The sequence below is a fragment of the Lissotriton vulgaris genome, chromosome 5, assembly GCF_964263255.1.
Source record: "Lissotriton vulgaris chromosome 5, aLisVul1.2, whole genome shotgun sequence".
Lineage (NCBI taxonomy): Eukaryota > Metazoa > Chordata > Amphibia > Caudata > Salamandridae > Lissotriton > Lissotriton vulgaris.
Window position 1 is genome coordinate 900,512,522 of NC_141693.1, and position 20,801 is coordinate 900,533,322.

A 20,801-nucleotide genomic window follows, 5' to 3' on the forward strand; every position below is an offset into this window, starting at 1 on the left:
ATTTTATTCTCCTTGTTTACAAGAAACCTTTTTGCTGTTTTTATGATTTCCTGTGTGATTTGTTTAGATGTATTTAGAAACAGGTTTGCCCTTTAGTAATGGCGTAGGACGTGGGTTCCTGTCTATATGGGCAGTCGTGGCAGTCTTGATTCCATCCACAGTTCCAGGGCCGGGGAGGCTGATTCGCAAACCTCCTACACCCTCCCTATATATGGGGGAGCGGGAACTGAGTGGCTCCCTTCATGCCGGCCCTGACAAGAAAGGAGGAGACCCTGATTGGTGGCCTCTCGGTATCTGCTCCGCCATCTTGAGGTGCCTGGTTCCGGTAGTTAAAGCTGCCCCGGAGCGACCTGGCACCCTTGGGCTGAAACAGAAGCCCAAGACTACAATGCTGACCTCAGCCGGCCCACCGCCAAAGCCCAATGCCTGCGGGGTACCCACAACATCTCTGTCTGCCGCCTGTAGGGATCGTGGTGGTGGTGAGCTTTGTTTCAACAATGGATGGGTTTGCTTAGATTGAGCCGCACATCTTGAAGTGTTACGCCAAGTATAATGAGGACATCGAATCGTTACGCAATTGCAACTACGGCTTGGGTGCTTTCTTCTTGTGATACGTGAAATTAAACAGACTTCGACCCAAGAAGACCTGTTTGGACTATTCTATCATTACCTCTTGAGACCTTTTTTTTCTTGGATTGAATTGCATAGGGCACTGAGATTTCAAAGACTGTGTGAAGCAACATTTGTATTACAAGTATTGGAAATAATGATAAGGGTGTGCTTAGGTATTCTATTCATATGTGGTGGTGGTAAGCGCTGGCAGCTGGTGATCGTGGGAGTGCGGCAGCCCACAATACCTAGTGCAGCAAATGGTGAAGCAGCTACGGCAGCCACGTCGGCTGGGGCTTCTAGCACCCAGAGGTCCTGTGCCCAGCCAAGGTGGATCATCCCACCTGAGGCCTCCTGTCTAAAGTGGGGCTAGAGGAGCAGCCCTCAACCTCTCTTTGATCCTGAGACCTCTGTGGAGCGTGCAGCTGCAGGGTGGTAGGCCCAGTGACTACAGACAAAGGTGAAGAGTTGAGCGTTGGTGTGCTACAAACCCCCTTCCTGCATACCTGTCATGCTGATCACATAGGGGGGGTTGTGGTAAACATACATGGCCCCTACTGCAGCCTGGCCCCTGGAGACAAGTGAGCCCTGTCAGATTGTAACACACTTAAGGAGGAAACTTTGCCTGGGCTGAACTGACACTGTGCGCACCCCGCCACCTGCTACTCACCCAGCCCTACAGCTGACACATGCTTTTGCGCTTCCTACAGGGAGCCTGCTCAAAACTGCTGCGACCAGGGCCTGGTGAAACCCCTTCTTTGCACTGCGGCGCCCGACATTGAATTGAACTCCGGTATTCTGGGCACAGTGAGGAAGCCATGGCTCCAGTGTAAACTTGAGCTGCGCAACTGGAAGGGGGTGCCGGGGAACAGTATTGGTCAACTGGAATAATTGAGACCCACCTTGCAGACCCCAAACCAAGCATGTCTGTCCTGCTTAATCTTATAAATGTTGCCTGGTGACCCCCCCAAACACTGTGTGACTAGGCGAATCACAATTAAGGACACGGTGATTGAGATACATTTCTCGGCGCTTTGGAACTGACTCCTCCCTACCTGCCACATGGTGAGCTCTGTGGACTGATAGCTGCTGGGTTTGGCGTACCGCCTGGTTAAACCTGACAGGGGACACATCCACGGTAGGTGGTGGGACTCGGAGGAGACGGACTGCACTGGTGCCCTTCCATCGATCCCTGGCCTCTTGGAAAATATGCCGTGCACCAAATCCCTTAAGGACACCCAGGTGACCTCACTGTGGAGCAGACTCCAATCTGCAGTACCTGATAAGAAGGAATCTGCGACGATGGAGCCTTTGATGTGCACGTCTACGTCGCCTCTCACCCAAGAATATATGGAGCACTTCCTAAAAGAAATTCGTTCAGTCATAGGATCAATCAAAACGGATCGCATGACCTGCATCAAAGAGCTCAGGAGAGAGGTCACAGAGATAGGAGGATGCGTGGATGATCTAGAGCGTACTGTGGATGACGCCAGGTCAAGAATCAGGAAGTGTTATGTAAATGAGTGATGACCCTGGAGGAACAGCATTTCAAACTAAAAGTCAAGCAAGATGACTTGGAAAATAGAAGTAATCAAAACAATATACGTGTTAGAGGAGTCCCACGTGGAGCAGAGGGTAGTGACTGATGCATTTCAAGGTAGACCTCATGCATAACATTCGGGGGAAGACAACTCCACCTGTCCTAGACTAGGCTCTTGGATGCATGGCAATATAGACACCCCGATATACAGGATTATTCCTTTTATTCCCACATGCATACCACATACTCCCACATTGATTTCATGCTTATAACTCATTCCCTTCTCCGCAACATTATGTCAATAGGGATGTTCGTTATATCTCTTTCCGATCATGCCCGCATTGAAGTAACCTGACCGGTTTACGTTTCTCTGTGTCTAAGTCCTCTGTGATGGCGCCTGCCCCCGCATTTCCTCCTTGACCCAGTAGATGTCGCTGAATTTCACAAAGGGATTAATAAATATTTTACTCTTAATACCCTGCCGGACATATCGCCCCATCTGAGATGGGATGGGTTCAAGCCACAATCCGGGGGACTGTCTCTTCATTGGCAATTGCCCGGGGACAGGAAGCCCGACTGATTGAGTCTAAGCTGACGGCAGACATCAAAGCTCTAGAACAGCAAGATAAACATGCGCTTACCCATCGAAATTAGCACCAGCTTGCTAGCTTTAGGTGCCAACTTAGTGCACAGTGGTCGGGCAAGGAGAACGCCCCCTTCTAGCGCTACAGCAATGCTATTATGAGGGGTAAAATAAATAAGGGACACTCCTGGCTTGTCAGCTGTGTCAGTCACACGGTCAGGTGCAGATTGTGAAACTCCAAACTAGTGATTGGCCCTGGGTGACTGTGGAACGCAATGAACAAAGGATGTTCCGGGACTGTTATCACGACCTGTATACGGCCGAAGTGGTTATGGAAGCCTTAGTAGACAAATATCTAGTGGTATGCAAATGGACTCCTCTACCCCCTTAACATGCGGAAGCTCATGATGTCCAATCTCCTTGGAAGAGCTCAGTAGTGCGGTTCGACGTCGAGGAGCTCACACTCAAATCATGGGTCTCCGCCTGCAAAGAAACCTAGGGCGATGTCGAGAGACAGTTCGACGCGGAACGTCCAGGTGGTGACGTCAAAGAGTGCTTCTTCCTCCCCAGGACTTCAGATAGTGCAAGTCACTCCTGAACCCTCACCAGTACCATCTCCAGCCCCTCCAACTAATATCTCACTGAGATGGCTAGGGGACATAAGAGAGTGGAAGATTCCCAGGATTCATCTGCCACGTTCCCCTACAAGCCCGAGATCGCCTATAATTCAGTCAGTACACTCTTCTGAAAGACACAAGCAACATGCCACTTCACAAAGGTCCCCATCTTTAAGAAGCCGCTCATCACGTTCTCCTAGGAGTCGAGCTTCCAGATCTCGACACCGCTCTCCTGGAAGACGGAGCCATAGATCTTCTTTATGGTCTTCAGACTCCAAGGCTGCTTATTCTCCTACTCTTTCTTCCTCTCCTCCGAGTAGAATATCGCCCATTGATGAAATCCTGACCTTCAATGAGGTTCTCTGATTGAGGGGCTGCGAAACTTCACATTAAAATGCCTGTCTCCACCACCGAGACATCAGTCATCTTTGAAACACTACACCAAAGGTCTTCCTCTAGACCATTGCTTCCCCTAGTTCCTGGCTTGCTGGAGCCTGCTCTGCAAAAATTCCTTACTGCAGCATTGGTGGGGGTGGCCCCATCTCGGATTACTAAAAAGTATAAGGCTTCTGAGAACTACCCCCTTTTTCTGAGGGCTGCCCCTCCACCGGACTCTGTTATTGTTTCAGCGGCACGGAAGAATCAGACAGGGGCAGCATTGTCTGCGGTACCCCCAGATAGAGACAGTAAGGCCATGGACTCTGTTGGCAAGAGAATGTGCACTACCTCAGCCTCTTACATGAAGGTAGCCAGCGCCTCGGCCTTACTGGGTCGGTATAACCGTTCTTTGTGGGACTCACTATCACGCTTCACTGAGAAGCTCCCAAAAGAAGACAAGGAAGATTTCCTGGAAATCCTGCATGAAGGTGGCTTGGTAGCCAATCAAGTTATTAGTGCAGCGGCTGATGCCTCTGATCTCGCTGCCCATGGTTATGCACATGGGATTTGTGCCTGCCGCTCTACCGGGCTGAGATTGACAGGTTTGAAGCAAGAGGCGCAACATCGCATTCTCAATCTCCCCTTCAATGGCACATCGCTCCTCAGCTCTCATGCTGATGACGAAATGTCCAGGATAAAGACTGAACTGGATACGGTGAAGGCGGTTGGGCTCGAGAAGAGGAAGGACTTCAAGCGACGCTACCGCCCTTACGATCGGCGACATTACCAGCAGAGGGTTCAAACCCTCAGTGTCCCTCCCAGCAAAATCAAGGAGGATCACAATCCTACCAGCGTCGTCCTGGTAGAGGACGAGGAGGGAACTCCATACAGTCCACACCTGCTGTCAAGCCACAACAGAAGCAGTGAGTGCTTGCTTCCCATAACTCTGTTACCCACTCCGGTGGGGGGAAGTGTCTGTTTTTACCTGGAAGAGTGGACCAAAATCACACTAGACAAGTGGGTGCTGAATATTGTAAGGAATGGGTATTCCATCAGGTGTAAGTCCTCTCGAACTTCTAAACCTCTTCAAAAGACTGTTATCCATTGCATAAATCTTCTGAGAGAAGAGGTGTCCGCTCTACTCCTAAAGGAGGCCATCGAGGAGGTCCCATGGCATCAACGTCAGCAGGGGATCTACTCCCGATATTTTTTGGTCTGGTCCCAAAGAAAGGTCCAAACAAGGAGTTCAGGCCTATACTAGATCGCAGGCGTCTTAACAAGTTCATTCTGAGAGAGAGGTTCAGAATGTTGGCATTACATCAAATAATCCTGCATCTACATCAAGGGGACTGGATGTGTTCCATAGATCTTCAAGATGCCTATTTCCACATCCCAATCTCTCCAAAGCATCAGAGGTTTCTAAGGTTTTGCATCCAATCAGAGCACTTCCAGTTCACTGTCCTGCCGGTCCATTCTCAAAGTGCATGGCAGTAGTAGCTGCTTTCTTGAGGAAAAAGCAAATTTTCATCTACCCTTACCAAGACGACTGGCTTCTCAAGAGTGCGTCTCCAACTCTTCTACAGCAGCCCCTCGCGTACTGCATTCAACAACTACATTGACTTGGTCTACAGGTAAATGTAAAAAAATCCAACCTCAATCCAACACAGAGGATACACTGGGTGCAACTTTGGGCACAGTAAACGCAAGAGCGTATCCTTCGGAGGAGAGACTATCATCCATTCTCCACAAGTGTCAAACTCTCCTGAAGAGACCTCAGCCCACGGCCAGGCAGATTTTATCACTGCTGGATTCGATGGCATCAATGGCATTTTTCTAGTTCCAAACGCCAGACTTCACATGAGACCTCTACAGCAGCTTCTGGAGGATCAGTGGGCCCAAATCTCCAATCGTTGGGAGGACACTTTAACTCTACCTCTGTCTGTCCTGCTCTCCATCAAATGGTGGATGCGACAGACTCATCTCATCGTAGAAGTCCCTTTTCAACAGGAACTGCCCAAGCAGACTCTGGTGACGGATGCGTCCCTTCAGGGATGGGGCGCTCATATGGGACCACTATGTGGAAAACTAGTTTGCAGCGTGAACATTACCAGCGCCATCTTGTCCCTTCCTAGGTCTGTATGAGCACGTAAGCTGCAGCCATTTTAGACACTATGGCCTCTCCACGCATTTCCAGTCGCCTGCATGTCTCCCTGACCTCGCTAACATCCCCCGCGCCCTGACAGCCCCCGAACTCGCTTGCCTGGGCCATAAACGCACCTTCAGTGCGACCCTGCCTCGGAGCCACATCCCGTGCCGAACCCACACACCCTTTCATCCCTTTCATGCGAGCAGGCCTTTTGATAACCCCTTCCTCCATGCCCGATTGTCCGAGCTGATCCCAGGCCATCACCTAGCCCTGCGGATGCAGTTTATTGTCCCCTGCAGTGGAAACTCGCCTCTCTTCAAAGGAGCTGAGATTAATCAATGTCTCCACCCCACGAGATTCGATCAATTGCACACATTTCTATTCCAGGAGGAATGTCCAGCTGCGCGAAAGCAATCACCTGCTGAGATTAGGGTGGGGACTTCTGCTGTAGATATGTGTGGGAACTGGCCTGAAGCGGGGATTCCGAGGATGTCTTTCCGAAACATCAAAGTATTAACAAGAATGTGTTGTATGCAATAAAGCAATAAACCTGTCTATAAAAGGCCAGGCCACAGAGATACGGTTAGAGCACCTCGAGACGATACCCTGTTTGTCCGATCTGACGTGTTCTGCTCCAGAGAGAATTAAAACCTGTTTCCTGCTTTCCAATTTCCAGCGCCTGCCTCTTTATTTGATAATCATCGAATGGTTTAGAGGCGACTAACGCCAAGCAGTGATAGAAAAGGTTATTCAGAGACACTGTTCTTTTAAAATTGGCCCCCTCGTGGGGCCCATCAGCGATACGTGGATCCAGCGGGAGAGGTCCTGACGACAGAGTGAACGACTGCAACGATCGGGAAGAGCTCACGCCCGATAGACCCTCGTCTGGCGGCCGATCATCCAAACTTCACCGGTTCTGAGCAGACCTCTCTCGAGTGATCTACGGTCCTGACTGGGAACCCTCAGGAGTGCCGCCGCAATAACGGAGAACAGAGGACGATTGGGCGCTGGAAGTGGAAGACGAGAAACTGTCCATACGGTCCGGGTAAGGTCGTGCAGCACGACTCTTTTTGTTTGATTGATTGGTTGGAAATACTAGTATAACTCATTGATTGAATCGCTTTACCTCGGTTGTTAAACGAGATTGGTTCTTTTTGAGACATTCTCTGCCTACAAACGGTGAAGAATAGAAATATTCTCTCTCCCTTTGCAGGTAGTGAAGGTTAGGTAGCGCGGACTCTTTGTCCATATCGGTAAGGGCTGATAATACGCCGCGCCTATCTTCTCCCTACTGATTGTTTGGTTCTATTTGGTTCTCTTGAGATATTCCCTATTTGCAAATAACGAAGAATAGAAATATTCTGTCTAGTCTTTGCAAGTAGCGAAGGATAGGTAGTGCTGACCTTTGTCCACCATTGTTTGAAATCTTCTTTTTGACCGCTATACGTCATGCCTATCTTCTCCCCACTGATTGGTAGTTGGTTTAGCCCTGACCGTTTATTAGAGGTAGATCATCCAGCTCCACTGGAAGGCACCCCTAATAAGGACATGTTCACAAAATATGGACTAGTCGCCGTAGCCTATAGTAAGCTATGGCATAAAAATACCAAGAAAGATCGAGAAAGTCAGTAGCTACTGATAGGATCTTTTGATATAAATAAAATAGAAGCACTAGAAATAGCCCTTCATAAACATAAAACCACGCCAACCATGCTTGATAGTCTCGGCATGTGGCGCAAAGAAGCAACGCAACGCAAAAAGAGAGACGAAGCAAAGACAAATAAAGAGCTACGAAAGGCAGCTCACCTAGCTGGTAAAAAGCTAGAAGAGGAGATCAAAGAAAGTGAAAGAATAAAGAGAGAACGAGAGTCCGAAACATCGGACCAATGCCCTGTTAGAACACCCTCCACGCTCTACCCCGAGCTACTCTCAAAGCAGAAAGCAAACAATGATTTACTCTTAGGTCCCCCAATCATCTATATGCCCCCTCCATATGCCCCCTCCCATCCTTTAGTACAGCACCAACAACCCCCAAACCTAAATGAAGGTAGTGCCCGGGCCTCGGTACCCAGGGCCTCCGCACCGACCGAGCCTCTCGTACTAAATACCGCATCAACGGAAGCTTCAGACAAGCCTGAAGTCAAAGAAAAAGAACTTGCGAGAACAAACCGCTTGAACAAAAATGAACGAGCGGGTATCGACAAAATCGTAAAAACGCTAGTAGAACGAAAAAACAGAGGAATACATTTCGGACATGTGCAACTCATATGCCGATAGTCATAGATGACACTTTATTGTATGCTTTTGCTACCACACCCTCACAGCCTATGAGGAGAGATACAAAGACAGAAGACCTGAACGCCTTGCAAACTTGTACAGGAAGGTAGACATAGGAGATGAGACTGAGTGTGATGTGACGGAACTCTTCTCGCACACGCTGGAAGTCTTTCGCCACCTCACTGAACAAGGACAGATAACCAAAAGCACAACTCCTGTAGTAACCGAACCCCCAATGGAGAAAATTGATACGATTATGCCTATAAAGGAGGCCGCTCCCTACTGGGTCCCCCCACGAGGCCAGGGAACTAATGATGGCATTACCCATCAGGACGCAAAGGGAAGAGTAGTTTATAACTGGGTATACCAACCCTGGGATCGACAAGATATCCTGACATTCTGAAAATCCACACCGGACTTGCGGAAGAACCCCACAACCTTTTATACAGAACTAGGTACAGCCTTAGGATCAACGATCATGACCTTAGCGGACATCGACTTGTTTTTCAGGCTATGTCTACCAGCTGATGCGTGGAAGCAAATCCGGAAAGTCGACCACCTTCAGCTGTTCGGACATACCTGGGTACAACTAGATGGCATAGATAAACAACGAGATCCTGGACAGAAACCCCTAAAAGCTATTTTAGAACTCCCAGACAAAATTGTTCAGAAATTGAAGACGTTAATCCCTGAGAAAAAGGTAGACTGGTCGATCGTAACGGCTTGCCGTCAGAAACCCCAAGAAGATGTCTCTGAATACTTTTCTCGATTCAAGACGGTGTTCTCTGACTATAGTGGTCAGGACATGACCACTGCAACCGGACCTCACCTGTTTGTCCAAAATTATGTCAAGGGTCTGTTGCAGGAAGTCTCACAGAAACTGCAGACCAGCGAGAGTAGTTGGGCGGCCTCCAAACCCGCGGCTATCCTTCAGATGGCCCAGTACTACGAGCATCAAAAGAACGAAAATGATAGGGCATCGGAGAAAAAGAAGAAAGACCTCAAAGAAAGGGTTATGATCGCACAGTTGCAGGGGGTGACTATAGGAAAGGAGCCCTACAAAGGAAACTCCCAACCGAATGTCCCTAAAAACCCGCCTCCTAGAGATAATGCACCTACATCCTACCCTGGACGTAGAGATTTGAGTGAGAACCAGTGTGCGTTCTGTAAAGGACTTGGACATTGGAAGTTCCAGTGCACGGTTCTGCTAGAAATTATCAAGAATAAGGAGGCAAGGGACTCAGCGAACGGACCTAGAAATAGAGGACGCGGACGAGGGTACACAAGACGCTATTGACGAAAGGCCAGGTAAAACGAGGATGCGGACGAGGGTACACACGACGCTATTGAGGAAAGACCCGGTAAAACGAACACATTTGACCGTCCCCGACAGAACCAGTGCCAACAGTCTGACTACGACAACACGTACGACTTTGCATAGGACTTCCAAAGGCAAGGGAGGGATCCAGTCGAGCTCTATGTTGACCAGCAAGGCCCTAATGTCACCGCTAAGGTCCTAGGCACGAAGTCTCCATTTTTGGTAGACACAGGAGCAACACGTAGTGCTTTATCTAACCAACTGATTCCAAGGGCACCCTTGTCTGGCTCACATGTAACATCAATAGGTTTCGATGGAACGCCCTCCACTAATCCCTTGACCACAGCGATCCCCGTTCGCCTTGGAAAACAACACCCCCGACACGACATTTCTACTCTCCTCCAACACCCCTGATGCCATTATGGGTCTTGACCTGTTGAAGCATTTCCAAGCCACCATTAGATGCTCGCCGGAGGGAGTCCGAGTCATTTTATACGACAACCCCAATCTGCTCAGATCTTGTCCCACACGACGCATGTTCTCTGTGACTGACACTGACATATCCCTGCTTGAGACATTACCCTCGTACTTATGGGCAAAGACCGACTCAGATGTAGGACGGATGATGATCGACCCTTTGCATGTGACTGTACGACAGGACACAATACTCCCAAAACTCCCACAATATAGAATATCACCCGAAGGCGAGAAGGCATTGGTAGAGAATATTCAATCCTTAGGGGATGCAGGAGTGGTAGAGGAGGTAGTCAGCAATATTTGTAACAGCCCTATCTTACCGATTGTCAAGAAGCAAGGAGAGGGAGATGAGAAAGCGTACTGCTTCATCATCGACCTGCGAGAGGTTAATAAAGTAGTTGTGCCACAATACCCCGTAGTCTCTGACATCACCACCATTCTGACCCTGATCCCGTCCACTGCCACCACATTCACTGTTATCGATCTCAAAAATGCCTTCTTTTCCATCCCCATCCACCCAGACAGCCGCTACTTCTTCGGATTCACCTTAAAATCCCGCTCGTACAGTTTTTGTAGAGCACCCCAAGGCTACACTGAAAGTCCCAGCATCTATAGCCAGGCCCTCAAGAGACAACTAGACGCAGTTCAGTTACCGAATGGAGTGGTGTTGATACAGTATGTAGATGACATCCTTCTAGCAGCTGACACCACTCCACTTGCAGTCACAGCCACCATCCAGCTCCTACATTTCCTTGCAGAGAATGGTCACAAGGTCTCCAGGAAGAAATTACAGTTTTGCCAACCCCAGGTGACATATCTAGGCCACCTCTTATCTAAAGAAGGGAGGAAACTTACACCCGACAGAATTCAGACCATTTTGGAAACTCCCGTCCCTAAAACCCAGAAACAAGTCCGCTCTCTGGTAGGCCTTACCTCATTCTGTCGACAGTGGTTGCCAAACTTCAGCCTTATTGTTAAACCCTTACTTTCCCTTCTGGCCAAAGATGTTCCTATCCCACTCCCTTGGACCCCCGAATGCCAATCCTCCTTCAAAGAGTTGCGAGATGCCCTTTGTTCAGCACCCTTTCTAGGAATCCCAAACTATTCCAAGCCCTTCTCCCTCTACACCCACGAAAGGGAGGGATGCGCTTTATCTGTCCTAACCCAATCCATTGGCTACAAACAACGCCCTTGTGCCTACTTCTCTGCCACTCTTGACCCTGTAGCCAGAGCTTTGCCTGCCTGCCTTTGAGCTGTAGCTGCCGCTGCTGTCTCCATACGACAGAGTGAAGGAATCGTACTTTCTAATTCCCTCACGGTGCTAGTGCCCCATTCCGTTGACACCCTTCTGAACCAAACCAAAACTGAACATCTGACTAGCGCACGACTGACTGGGTATGAACTGACTCTACTGGCACCCCACATAACTTTGAAAAGATGCACCACCCTGAATCCGGCTACCTTGCTGCCCCTACCCGAGAACGACCCCAATGCCGCTCCCCTACATGACTGTGTGACCCTCACTGACGAACGGACTAAGAGTAGAGTAGACCTCCGAGACACTGCCTTCCCAGAACCTGACAGAGAACTATGGGTAGATGGTATGTTCATTACACTCCCAGATGGCACCACCTCAGCTGCATATGCCGTTACCACACCCCGAACTGTTGTTGAGACAGCTCGTATCACACAGCGATCCGCACAAGCAGCAGAACTGATTGCCCTCACACGAGCATGCATCCTAGCAGCAGGGACGACAGCCAACATATAAACGGACAGCCAGTATGCCTTCGGGGTGGTTCACCATTTTGGGCTCCTTTGGAAGGAGAGGGGATTCCTGACCTCACATGGCACACCGATCCTACATGGAGAGCTAGTCTCCGCCTTGACTGAAGCAGTCCTCCTCCCCAAACAGCTAGCTGTAATCAAGTGCCAGGCACACAAGAAAGTGACCGACATTATAGGGCAGGGAAACGCACTGGCTGACATCACTGCCCAAACCACAGCTGAAAATAGGACGACAACCCGCATGTACGTGACCAGGTCACAAGCAGAAAAATGGAAAGACGCTAGGGAGACTATAAAGGACATTAAAATGACCAGCACACCACATGAGCTGACTGAATGGGCACGGGTGGGACTAAAAGACGATGAAGACTGCTGGCGGACGAAAGACGCAAACAAATGGCTATTACCCAATTCCTATCTGTTCCCCATACTGACCATGGCACACTCCCCTGCACACATAGGATCTGCTCCCATGACTGAGCTCGTTTCGAGAATTTAGCACAATGACAAAATAGCAGACGCAGCTAAACACTTGGTTGCCTGATATGCCTGCAACATAACCCAGGGAAAGGGACTGTAGTACCCCGGGGAGGGTTTTGGGTCCCTGACCGACCATCCATTTGAAGTCCTCCAAATGGACTACATTCAGCTAGAAAGGTGCCATGGTCTGAAATACGTACTCGTCATTGTGTGTGCATTTAGCAAATGGGTGGAAGCTTATCCCACTCGAGAAAATACCGCCATCACTACTGCAAAGGTATTATTGAAAGAATTCTTCCCACGCTATGGCCTTTCTCGGATTTTGTGGAGCGACAACGGCCCCCACTTCGTAGCCGAAGTTGTCCAACTCATATTGAAAGGGTTGGGTGTAAAACAGAAATTTCACGCATTCTTCCACCCCCAATCTGCAGGCCTAGTAGAACGACATAACGCCACACTGAAAGTCAAGCTAGCGAAGATAGTTGCCACCACAGGACTGAAATGGCCAGACGCCCTCCCACTGGCATTGCTATCAATGCGCTTCACTCCTACCAAACACCACCTGACTCCATACGAAGTTGTCTTTGGCCGACCCTTGAATATCTGGGCCGCGCCGAAGCCAACATCCATCTATGATGTCCCGGACATCCTAATGTCTGATTTTCAGCATAAATTGACAAAAACGCTAACTGTTATCCACCAACAGGTGCAACAAGCCATACCAGACGCATCCAGGGGCACCGGACATGACATCAAGCCCGGCGAGTTCGTCCTGATCCGAAACTTTCAGAGGAACGAAGAGTCTGGAACCCAGGTGGACGGGCACCTGGCAAGTCTTGATCACCACCCGAACTGCACTCCGAGTGGAAGGGAAAAAGAATTGGCTGCATGCACATCATTGCAAAAGGATATCACCAACCCTGGCAACAAACAAAGACGTGGACACCCAAGAAGAGCTCTTGAACAAAGACAGACCAGCCCTGAGTTGCTACCCTGACACAGATACACTGTTCAAGGCAGGGGAAACCCAATAAACCCTTGTAGGCTTGGGCACAAAGTAGTTTCAGTCAAGGGGTGCTACAAGGGACTTATTTAGAAAAGATTTAAATTAATCCATGAGTTGTACATATGTAACACACTCTAGTGTATCCACAGGATAACCGTCTTATATCAACTGAATCAAATATATTAGTGGAAGGAAAAAGGAACACATAGAGCAAGAATCGTATTCAGTGTTCAAAAATTTTTTTTACTGCAACAAAAGTAGGGAGACAAATACAAATGAAGTAAAGCAAAAAGTCATGAACAGAGGTCAATCAAATTTTCACTACAGTTCATAACTAGGAACATCAACTCCAGATATTCAAAGACACAACCTAAATTAATTAATAAAAAATGGTTGTGAATTGGTGACAAAGCAACGTAACAGGAGATGATGGAAAGTCGACGTTTCGGTCTAAGTAGCAGTCGTCGGATAGACCATCATCAGGACGGTGTTTTTCTATGCAGGAAAAACTCCCTATACAAAATAATAAATGCAATATTATAAACAAATGTCTTTAAAATTAAAAAACACATTCATAAATATACATGCTCTATGTGTCAAATGAAACTTATATATCCGTTTATTCTCAGAGATCACTCCTTCCTAGTAACCACTGAGAATTAGTTTCTAAAATAATCTGAGACAGTATGGCTCAAAGTATAACAGCGTATTTTTCACATGATACTATTAAAACTAATTCATTAAAACAATTTTGAAAACGTATATAGTTATTCATTTAAAAAAAGGAAGAACTAATGTTCATTAAAAAAGTTGCCAAGGATTTCATTTGAATTAGGCAAAAACAATATATACAAACATTTCTAAACCTAAAAGTTCTCACCACTCAAAATCGATACATTTTTCATTGGTTACAATGGTTCATTTCACAGAGCATTAATCAATATAGTTAGATTGCCACCTCGAATTGCCAAATAAATACACTGGCTAAGGCTGAATTTAAGCAAACAATGAGTGAGGACATTTCTAGACTGAAAGTCAATACATTGGTGCATTTATCAGAGCATTAATCAATATAGTTAGTTTGGTTTGTCACCTTGAATTTTCAATGGATATCTTATAAGCACGGAAACAGCAATGGCGTGTGGCAAAAAAGTCGAACACGAAGCTTCAACTAAAAAATAAATAAAATAAGGAATCCTATTAAGAACCAGTCAACAACCAAAACCTCAGTTTGTCTGATTGGATGAACAAAACACAGTACCTTAAATTTAAGAAGCATGGGCTACGGATGTTTGCCAAATTTCACGCGAAGATTAACATCCTGGACTTCTGTGGAAAATTAATGTTTTGCTGTTTTACTGATCAGTGAAATATTTAAATTGCGAGTCTGAAAGACGTAGCTACAAATCTATAGCGCTGACTCTTAATTCAAATGTGGCTAAGAGTCACTGCTGGAACTGATCTATATTTAAACTGTTAGCATAACATAGCAGAAAGGGGAGCGGGAATAGGTATAAGTTACCGCTAGTCGGAGCCCGGTCAGTTTCAAATAGTACCGATACTAATGAATTGCCACTGTGAGTCAGGATAATGAAAGCATTTATCAGGATTGGCATATGATTCGTTTTAAGTTTAACTAAATAATAAATACAACTATAAAAAATGAGTGTTGACCTATATTAAAATAAGGACCGATTTTTTCAAAAAAAGGGGGACGAAATTTACTCGCGCTAGTTGCGTGCCTCCTCACCACGAAACAGTCTACTTACTTCTAAGCAGTATTCAAAACGGCATACGGGTGTGTCTTCATCAGTTTTTTGGAAACATAGAGTAAACTCGAATCAGGGGGTTATATGTCCGTGTACCGGAAGTATTACGGAAGTAAACCGGAAGTGAATCATTATTCAATTGCTTTGTTTTTCTATATATTTTTTATTAATACCGTGGTTTTATACAATATATGCCATGTTTATTCGAGGTAGATAAATGGCAGATGTCTGGGTCTATCTGTGTAGGTTATTACAACAACCCGAGGATTCCTAAGTGTTTATAACGTGAAGGGACTAAAACAGTCGCCATCTTAGATTGGGAAACTACTTCTGACATAGATCGCTATTGTCGATGGATCAAATTGGCTACAAACTAAATATATTTTTAGCGGGAAAGGGAGTACTTTATCAAAAGAGGAAAACATAGTAGACACCAAATTCTGTGACAGAGTGCTTATGTATCAGAATTCATTGTGACAAAACAAAACAATACCAGTCATATTGCAGATAGATCTTCATAATTAATACAAAAGTGGCAGAGCCAGCTCAATATAAATTATTATATACCAGCTACAACAGTATTGTTGTTATTCAAACATATATATATCCAGCTTGATCTCTCATTGTTGACATCCTTCAGATAACACCGATAGTTGACCAAAGACTTACTATACCTAGAGGCAAGCCAAGGCATGCCATTCTGTACATGAATTTAGACCATATCTAACTGAATCTGCCAAGCAGATCCAGCGTTGTTCTTTAAGAGTTAATAAATGGTCAACATTAGGTTGCCTGTTTGTAGGTCCCGGGCCCCCGCGTTCCTGTGCGGGCTCCGGTTTGCGCTTTTTACCGGTAGCGGCCAGCTGTCTGTAGGCGTTATCTATTTGGGCGCCTAATTCCGGATTGCTGCTCGTTCACGGAATCTCCCGTGAACATTTTCTTCCCCCTGCCCTTGAGTCCCGCCCGGCGGCCGGGTTTTACCCCGCCATCCGGCTGGGCTCAGCCCCGTGTTTCTTTCCAGTGTGTTGCTCCGCATGACAGCCGGGCCTGTTCTCCGCTGTCCGGCCGGGCTTACTTCTGGCACCGCCTCCCTTGGATTTCTCCACCCGGCAGCCGGGCTTGGTCTCCGCTGCCCGGTTGGGTTTTCTATATTACCCTTTAGATAGCTAGTTAGTTCCTTTCCTTTCTTCCCCTATTTAGTCCTTTTCTGTTGGTCTACCCCTCCCCTTTTGTTTAAGCTAATCCCCTTTCTGGATTCTTGTACTGGGATTCAGCTTCGTGTATTTGGTGAGATACTTGCGTGGATCAGAGTGGGTACAGCTTCATCTTCACTACATGGAATCACGGTAACAGCGCTTTTGCGCTACATATATATATTGTACAAAAGGGCCTGTCATAACAGAAGTCTGATTACATGTTTATTTTGGTTTTGTAGAAGGTCATACAACCGACAGAGAAGTGGGCAATAGGTTCATTGCATACCATCACATTAGTGGATGTTTCTTCAAGTCTTCTACAACAGCCAAAGTGAGAAGTGTAACAAGTTAGGCTATATTGTATCTACTAGTATTAAAGTAAAAAGTTACTCACTAATATATTATGTCATCTTTGCCACAGCTCCAGATGAAGTTCCTTAAATAAGATTCCACATATTTAATTCAGCGCCACTTCAGAAAACCCTTTGGTATGTTATGTTTCTATGTCTAAAAGTGTCCTAGTGATTAGAGGTTTAGTGATGTCCTTAGATAAGATTACTTACTTACCTTTTATTGCAGCCTACCTGTTGACCAGTTCCCCCATTGGAGTACCACGCATCCAGTCTGAAGATCACCATCAAGCACATTTTTCCCCCCAACTTTCCTTGTTTTGTCTCCCTGTTTTCCCCTGGCGTGTCTCTCGTACTCTAGTGTTTGATAGTCGGAAGGCCGTAGGGGAAGGCTGCGGAATATTCTTCAGATTCCTGACGCTCCTGTGGAACCTACCTGCAATCCTTACACTACCTCCGGAAGCGAACTGCCGCCACACTAACTGTGGTCCTATTTGTGGTGAACGTTTCAGACCTTGTCTGCATTAAAGGCCATGGGACGAAATCAGTGGGTCACACCTCCTGCCACATCACAAAGACTTTGGACACAACTGATCCATCCTCTTTTGTTGCCTCCCCGAATATGTACTTCATCTGTGGGACCAAAGCCTACATCTGGCTCCCAAAGGGCTGGGAAGGCACCTGCTAGATCTCTTTTGTCCTTCCTCCTATATATGTGGCACCAGCAAACCATCACCAGCAAAGGCGAGCAAAGGACATTGAGCAAGCAGACTCCACTGCATCACAGTTCCTCGATGCAGTAAAGGGACTCGTTCCATTTTGGGGTCCAATGGCAAACAGCCGTGCCATCCGACATCTGACCCAGGCAGTCGAAACAACTATGAACATCACAGCCGGCATCCTCACGAACAACTCAGCCGAGATTCAGGCGGTCCGCCTTGTGGCTCTCCAGAACCGCCTTGTTCTAGACGTGGTTCTAGCGGATCGTGGAGGAGCATGCCGCATCATCGGATCTAGCTGCTGCACTTTCGTACCAGACAACTCACCCTCAGTCTACAAGGCGATCGAACACCTCCACAGACTTTCCTCAGAGGTTCATCAAGAACAAGAAGGATGGTCGCTTGAGAGCTGGTTCTGGCGTACTTTAAAAGACTGGGGTTGGAAGTTGCTAATGATCATACTAGTGCCGGTTTTGATAATATGTGGTTGCTGCCTGGGTATACAATGCCTACCACCTCTATGCTCTCTTTTTGCAAACTGTATCTGCCCTAAGACTTTGGATTTTGAAACAGAACGTATGAAAGCTTTATATGAATTAGAGATACATAATATGATGGGGATTGATATAGAATGACAAACTGGCTAAATAATGTTCATAGGGCGGACTGTGGAAAACTAGTTTGCAGCGTGAACATTACCAGCGCCATCTTGTCCCTTCCTAGGTCTGTATGAGCACGTAAGCGGCAGCCATTTTAGACACTATGGCCTCTCCACGCATTTCCAGTCGCCTGCACGTCTCCCTGACCTCGCTAACATCCCCCGTGCTCTGACAGCCCCCGAACTCGCTTGCCTGGGCCATAAACGCACCTTCAGCGCGACCCTGCCTCGGAGCCACATCCCGTGCCGAACCCACATACCCTTTCATGCGAGCAGGCCCTTTGATAACCCCTTCCTCCATGCCCGATTGTCCGAGCTGATCCCAGGCCATCACCTAGCCCTGTGGATGCAGTTTATTGCCCCCTACAGTGGAAACTCGCCTCTCTTCAAAGGAGCTGAGATTAATCAATGTCTCCACCCCACGAGATCCGATCAATTGCACACATTTCTATTCCCGGCGGAATGTCCAGCTGCGCGATAGCCATCACCTGCTGAGATTAGGGTGGGGACTTCTACTGTAGATATGTGGGGGAACGGGCCTGAAGCGGGGATTCAGAGGATGTCTTTCCGAAACATCAAAGTATTAACAAGAATGTGTTGTATGCAATAAAGCAATAAACCTGTGTATAAAAGGCCAGGCCACAGAGATGCGGTTAAAGCACCTCGAGACGATACCCTGTTTGTCCGATCTGACGTGTTCTGCTCCGGAGAGAATTAAAACCTGTTTCCTGCTTTCCAATTTCCAGCGCCTGCCTCTTTATTTGATAATCATTGAATGGTTTAGAGGCGACTAACGCCAAGCAGTGATAGAAAAGGTTATTCAGAGACACTGCTCTTTTACAACTACAGATCCAAGGAATGTGGTCAAAGAAAGAGCAACTATACCACATAAACATGCTGGAACTCAGAGCGGTACATCTAGCTCTCAAGGCATTTTTTCCTTCCATCAAATCGACTATTCTGCTTGTTCAGACGGACAATACAACAACGATGTACTACCTGAACAAGCAGGGGGGCACCAAGTCCAGACCGCTTTCGCTGGAAGCCCAGGCGATTTGGAAGTGGCTTCCATCACAAGACATGAAAATCTCTGCAATTCACTTACCAGGCATCCTCGACGTCCAAGCGAACGGCCTAGGCATTAATTTCGCAGAAGCACACAACTGGGTGCTAAATCAGGAAGTGGTGCAAGACATCTTCCACAACTGGGGAACACCAGACCTCGATCTCTTCGCGGACGCAGAAAACGCAGAATGCTGCGTCTTTGCCTCCAGGTACCCGCAACCAGGTTCCAAGAGGAATGCTCTGTTGATAGACTAGTCGGAGACATTAATCTACGCCTTTCCACCAATTCCCCTCATTCCCATGGTGTCAGGAAACTACAATTCTAAGATAGAGATGATCCTGCTTGATCCAGAGTGGCCTCGCCAGTGGTAGTATCCGGACCTTCTTCACCTGTCTATGGTACCTCACAGGAGGTTGCCATGTCGTCCGGATCTGCTGACCTGGGCGGGCGGCAAGGTGTTCCATCCCAACCTGCCATCCCTGAGGTTAGCAGCATGGCTCCTGAGTTCATCCAATATGGACATTTAGGCCTCTCTCAAGGCTAGGTGATCTTCTACAAGGAAGTCTTACGCTTTTAAGTGGAAGCATTTTTACATGTGGTGTATTGCTGAAGGTCATGACCCTATTCGAGGTCAGGAACAGGTACTGTTACCATACTTATTGTATTTGACCAAAGCAGATTTGAAATACTCCTCCATAAAGGTTCACCTGGCAGCGATTACAGTGTAGAGAAAGTCTCCAACTCAGGCTTCGTTCTTTCAAAAGCCAGTTGTTAAAGATTTCCTGTAGGGACTCAAGAAGGTCTATCCTCCCGTTAGGGCTTCATCTCCTCACTGGGAGCTAAATGCAGTCCTCTCTAAACTAATGGGTCCTTCATTCAAACCCATTCACACAGCTTACCTTCAGCATCATTCCTGGAAGACTGCTTTTCTAGTGGCAATCTTGTGAATTATGATCCGTTAAACACTGGTTTCCTTGCCTCTAAAAGGTCAATTTCTAGATGGATAGTGTCATGTATCATGTTATCTTATCAACTGGCACATTAGCAGCTCCTGGGTAAGCCGAGAGCGCATTCTACAAGAGGCAAAGCTGCTACAATAGCGATGCTCAGAAATGTACCTATTCAAGAAATTTGTAAAGCAGCCACATGGTGTTCGGTTTATACTTTCGCACGCCATTACTGCCTTGATTCTGACATTCAAGCAGATGCTCAGTTCTGTCAAGCATCCTTGAGAAATGTGTTTGGGTAATATATGTTGGTAAAATGGTTTTGATATGCTGGTATTCGTCCGCAGGGTACGAGGATGGGCTTGCTACTCTATTCAGGAATTATGACTATTGATGAGTATCCCCTGGAAGAGAAGGATAAGTTACTTACCTGTAATCCTAGTTCTCTTCCAGGGGTATACTCATCAAAGTCATAAGCAACCCTCCGTCTTCCCCGGACGAATACCATGTCTATATATATGTACCTGTTAACCATAATGCGATTAGACTGTTATACGCCGTCCAAAAGAACTGACCTGTCACCTGTGGTGCATGATGGAAGCCTGGGGGTTCCTTAAAGACATGGCGCCAATTTTCCAATTGTTTTCTATGCAGCCTTTCTAGGCTAACCTGCCTCTATGATCTTGCCTTTTTTACCTTTTAAAATAAAGGTTGTGTGTTTCAAAGCAAACTCATGGCAGTTTTCTTTATATATATCATATGCATATTATGACTTATATGTCTTTATGCAATGATGGCAGTTTTTGAGATTAGTAATAGGTTTTCAGGCTGCATATGTATATGTATATTCTCTATATATAAGGGTATTTATGTATAT

The 20,801-nt window shown here is 46.9% G+C and overlaps 1 protein-coding gene across 1 annotated transcript in view; it reads left to right on the plus strand.

Moving 5' to 3' along the window:
* The window catches only part of CPEB3 (cytoplasmic polyadenylation element binding protein 3), a 1,233,156-nt gene that overhangs the window by 198,532 nt on the left and 1,013,823 nt on the right, over nt 1-20,801 (plus strand). The window lies entirely within an intron of this gene.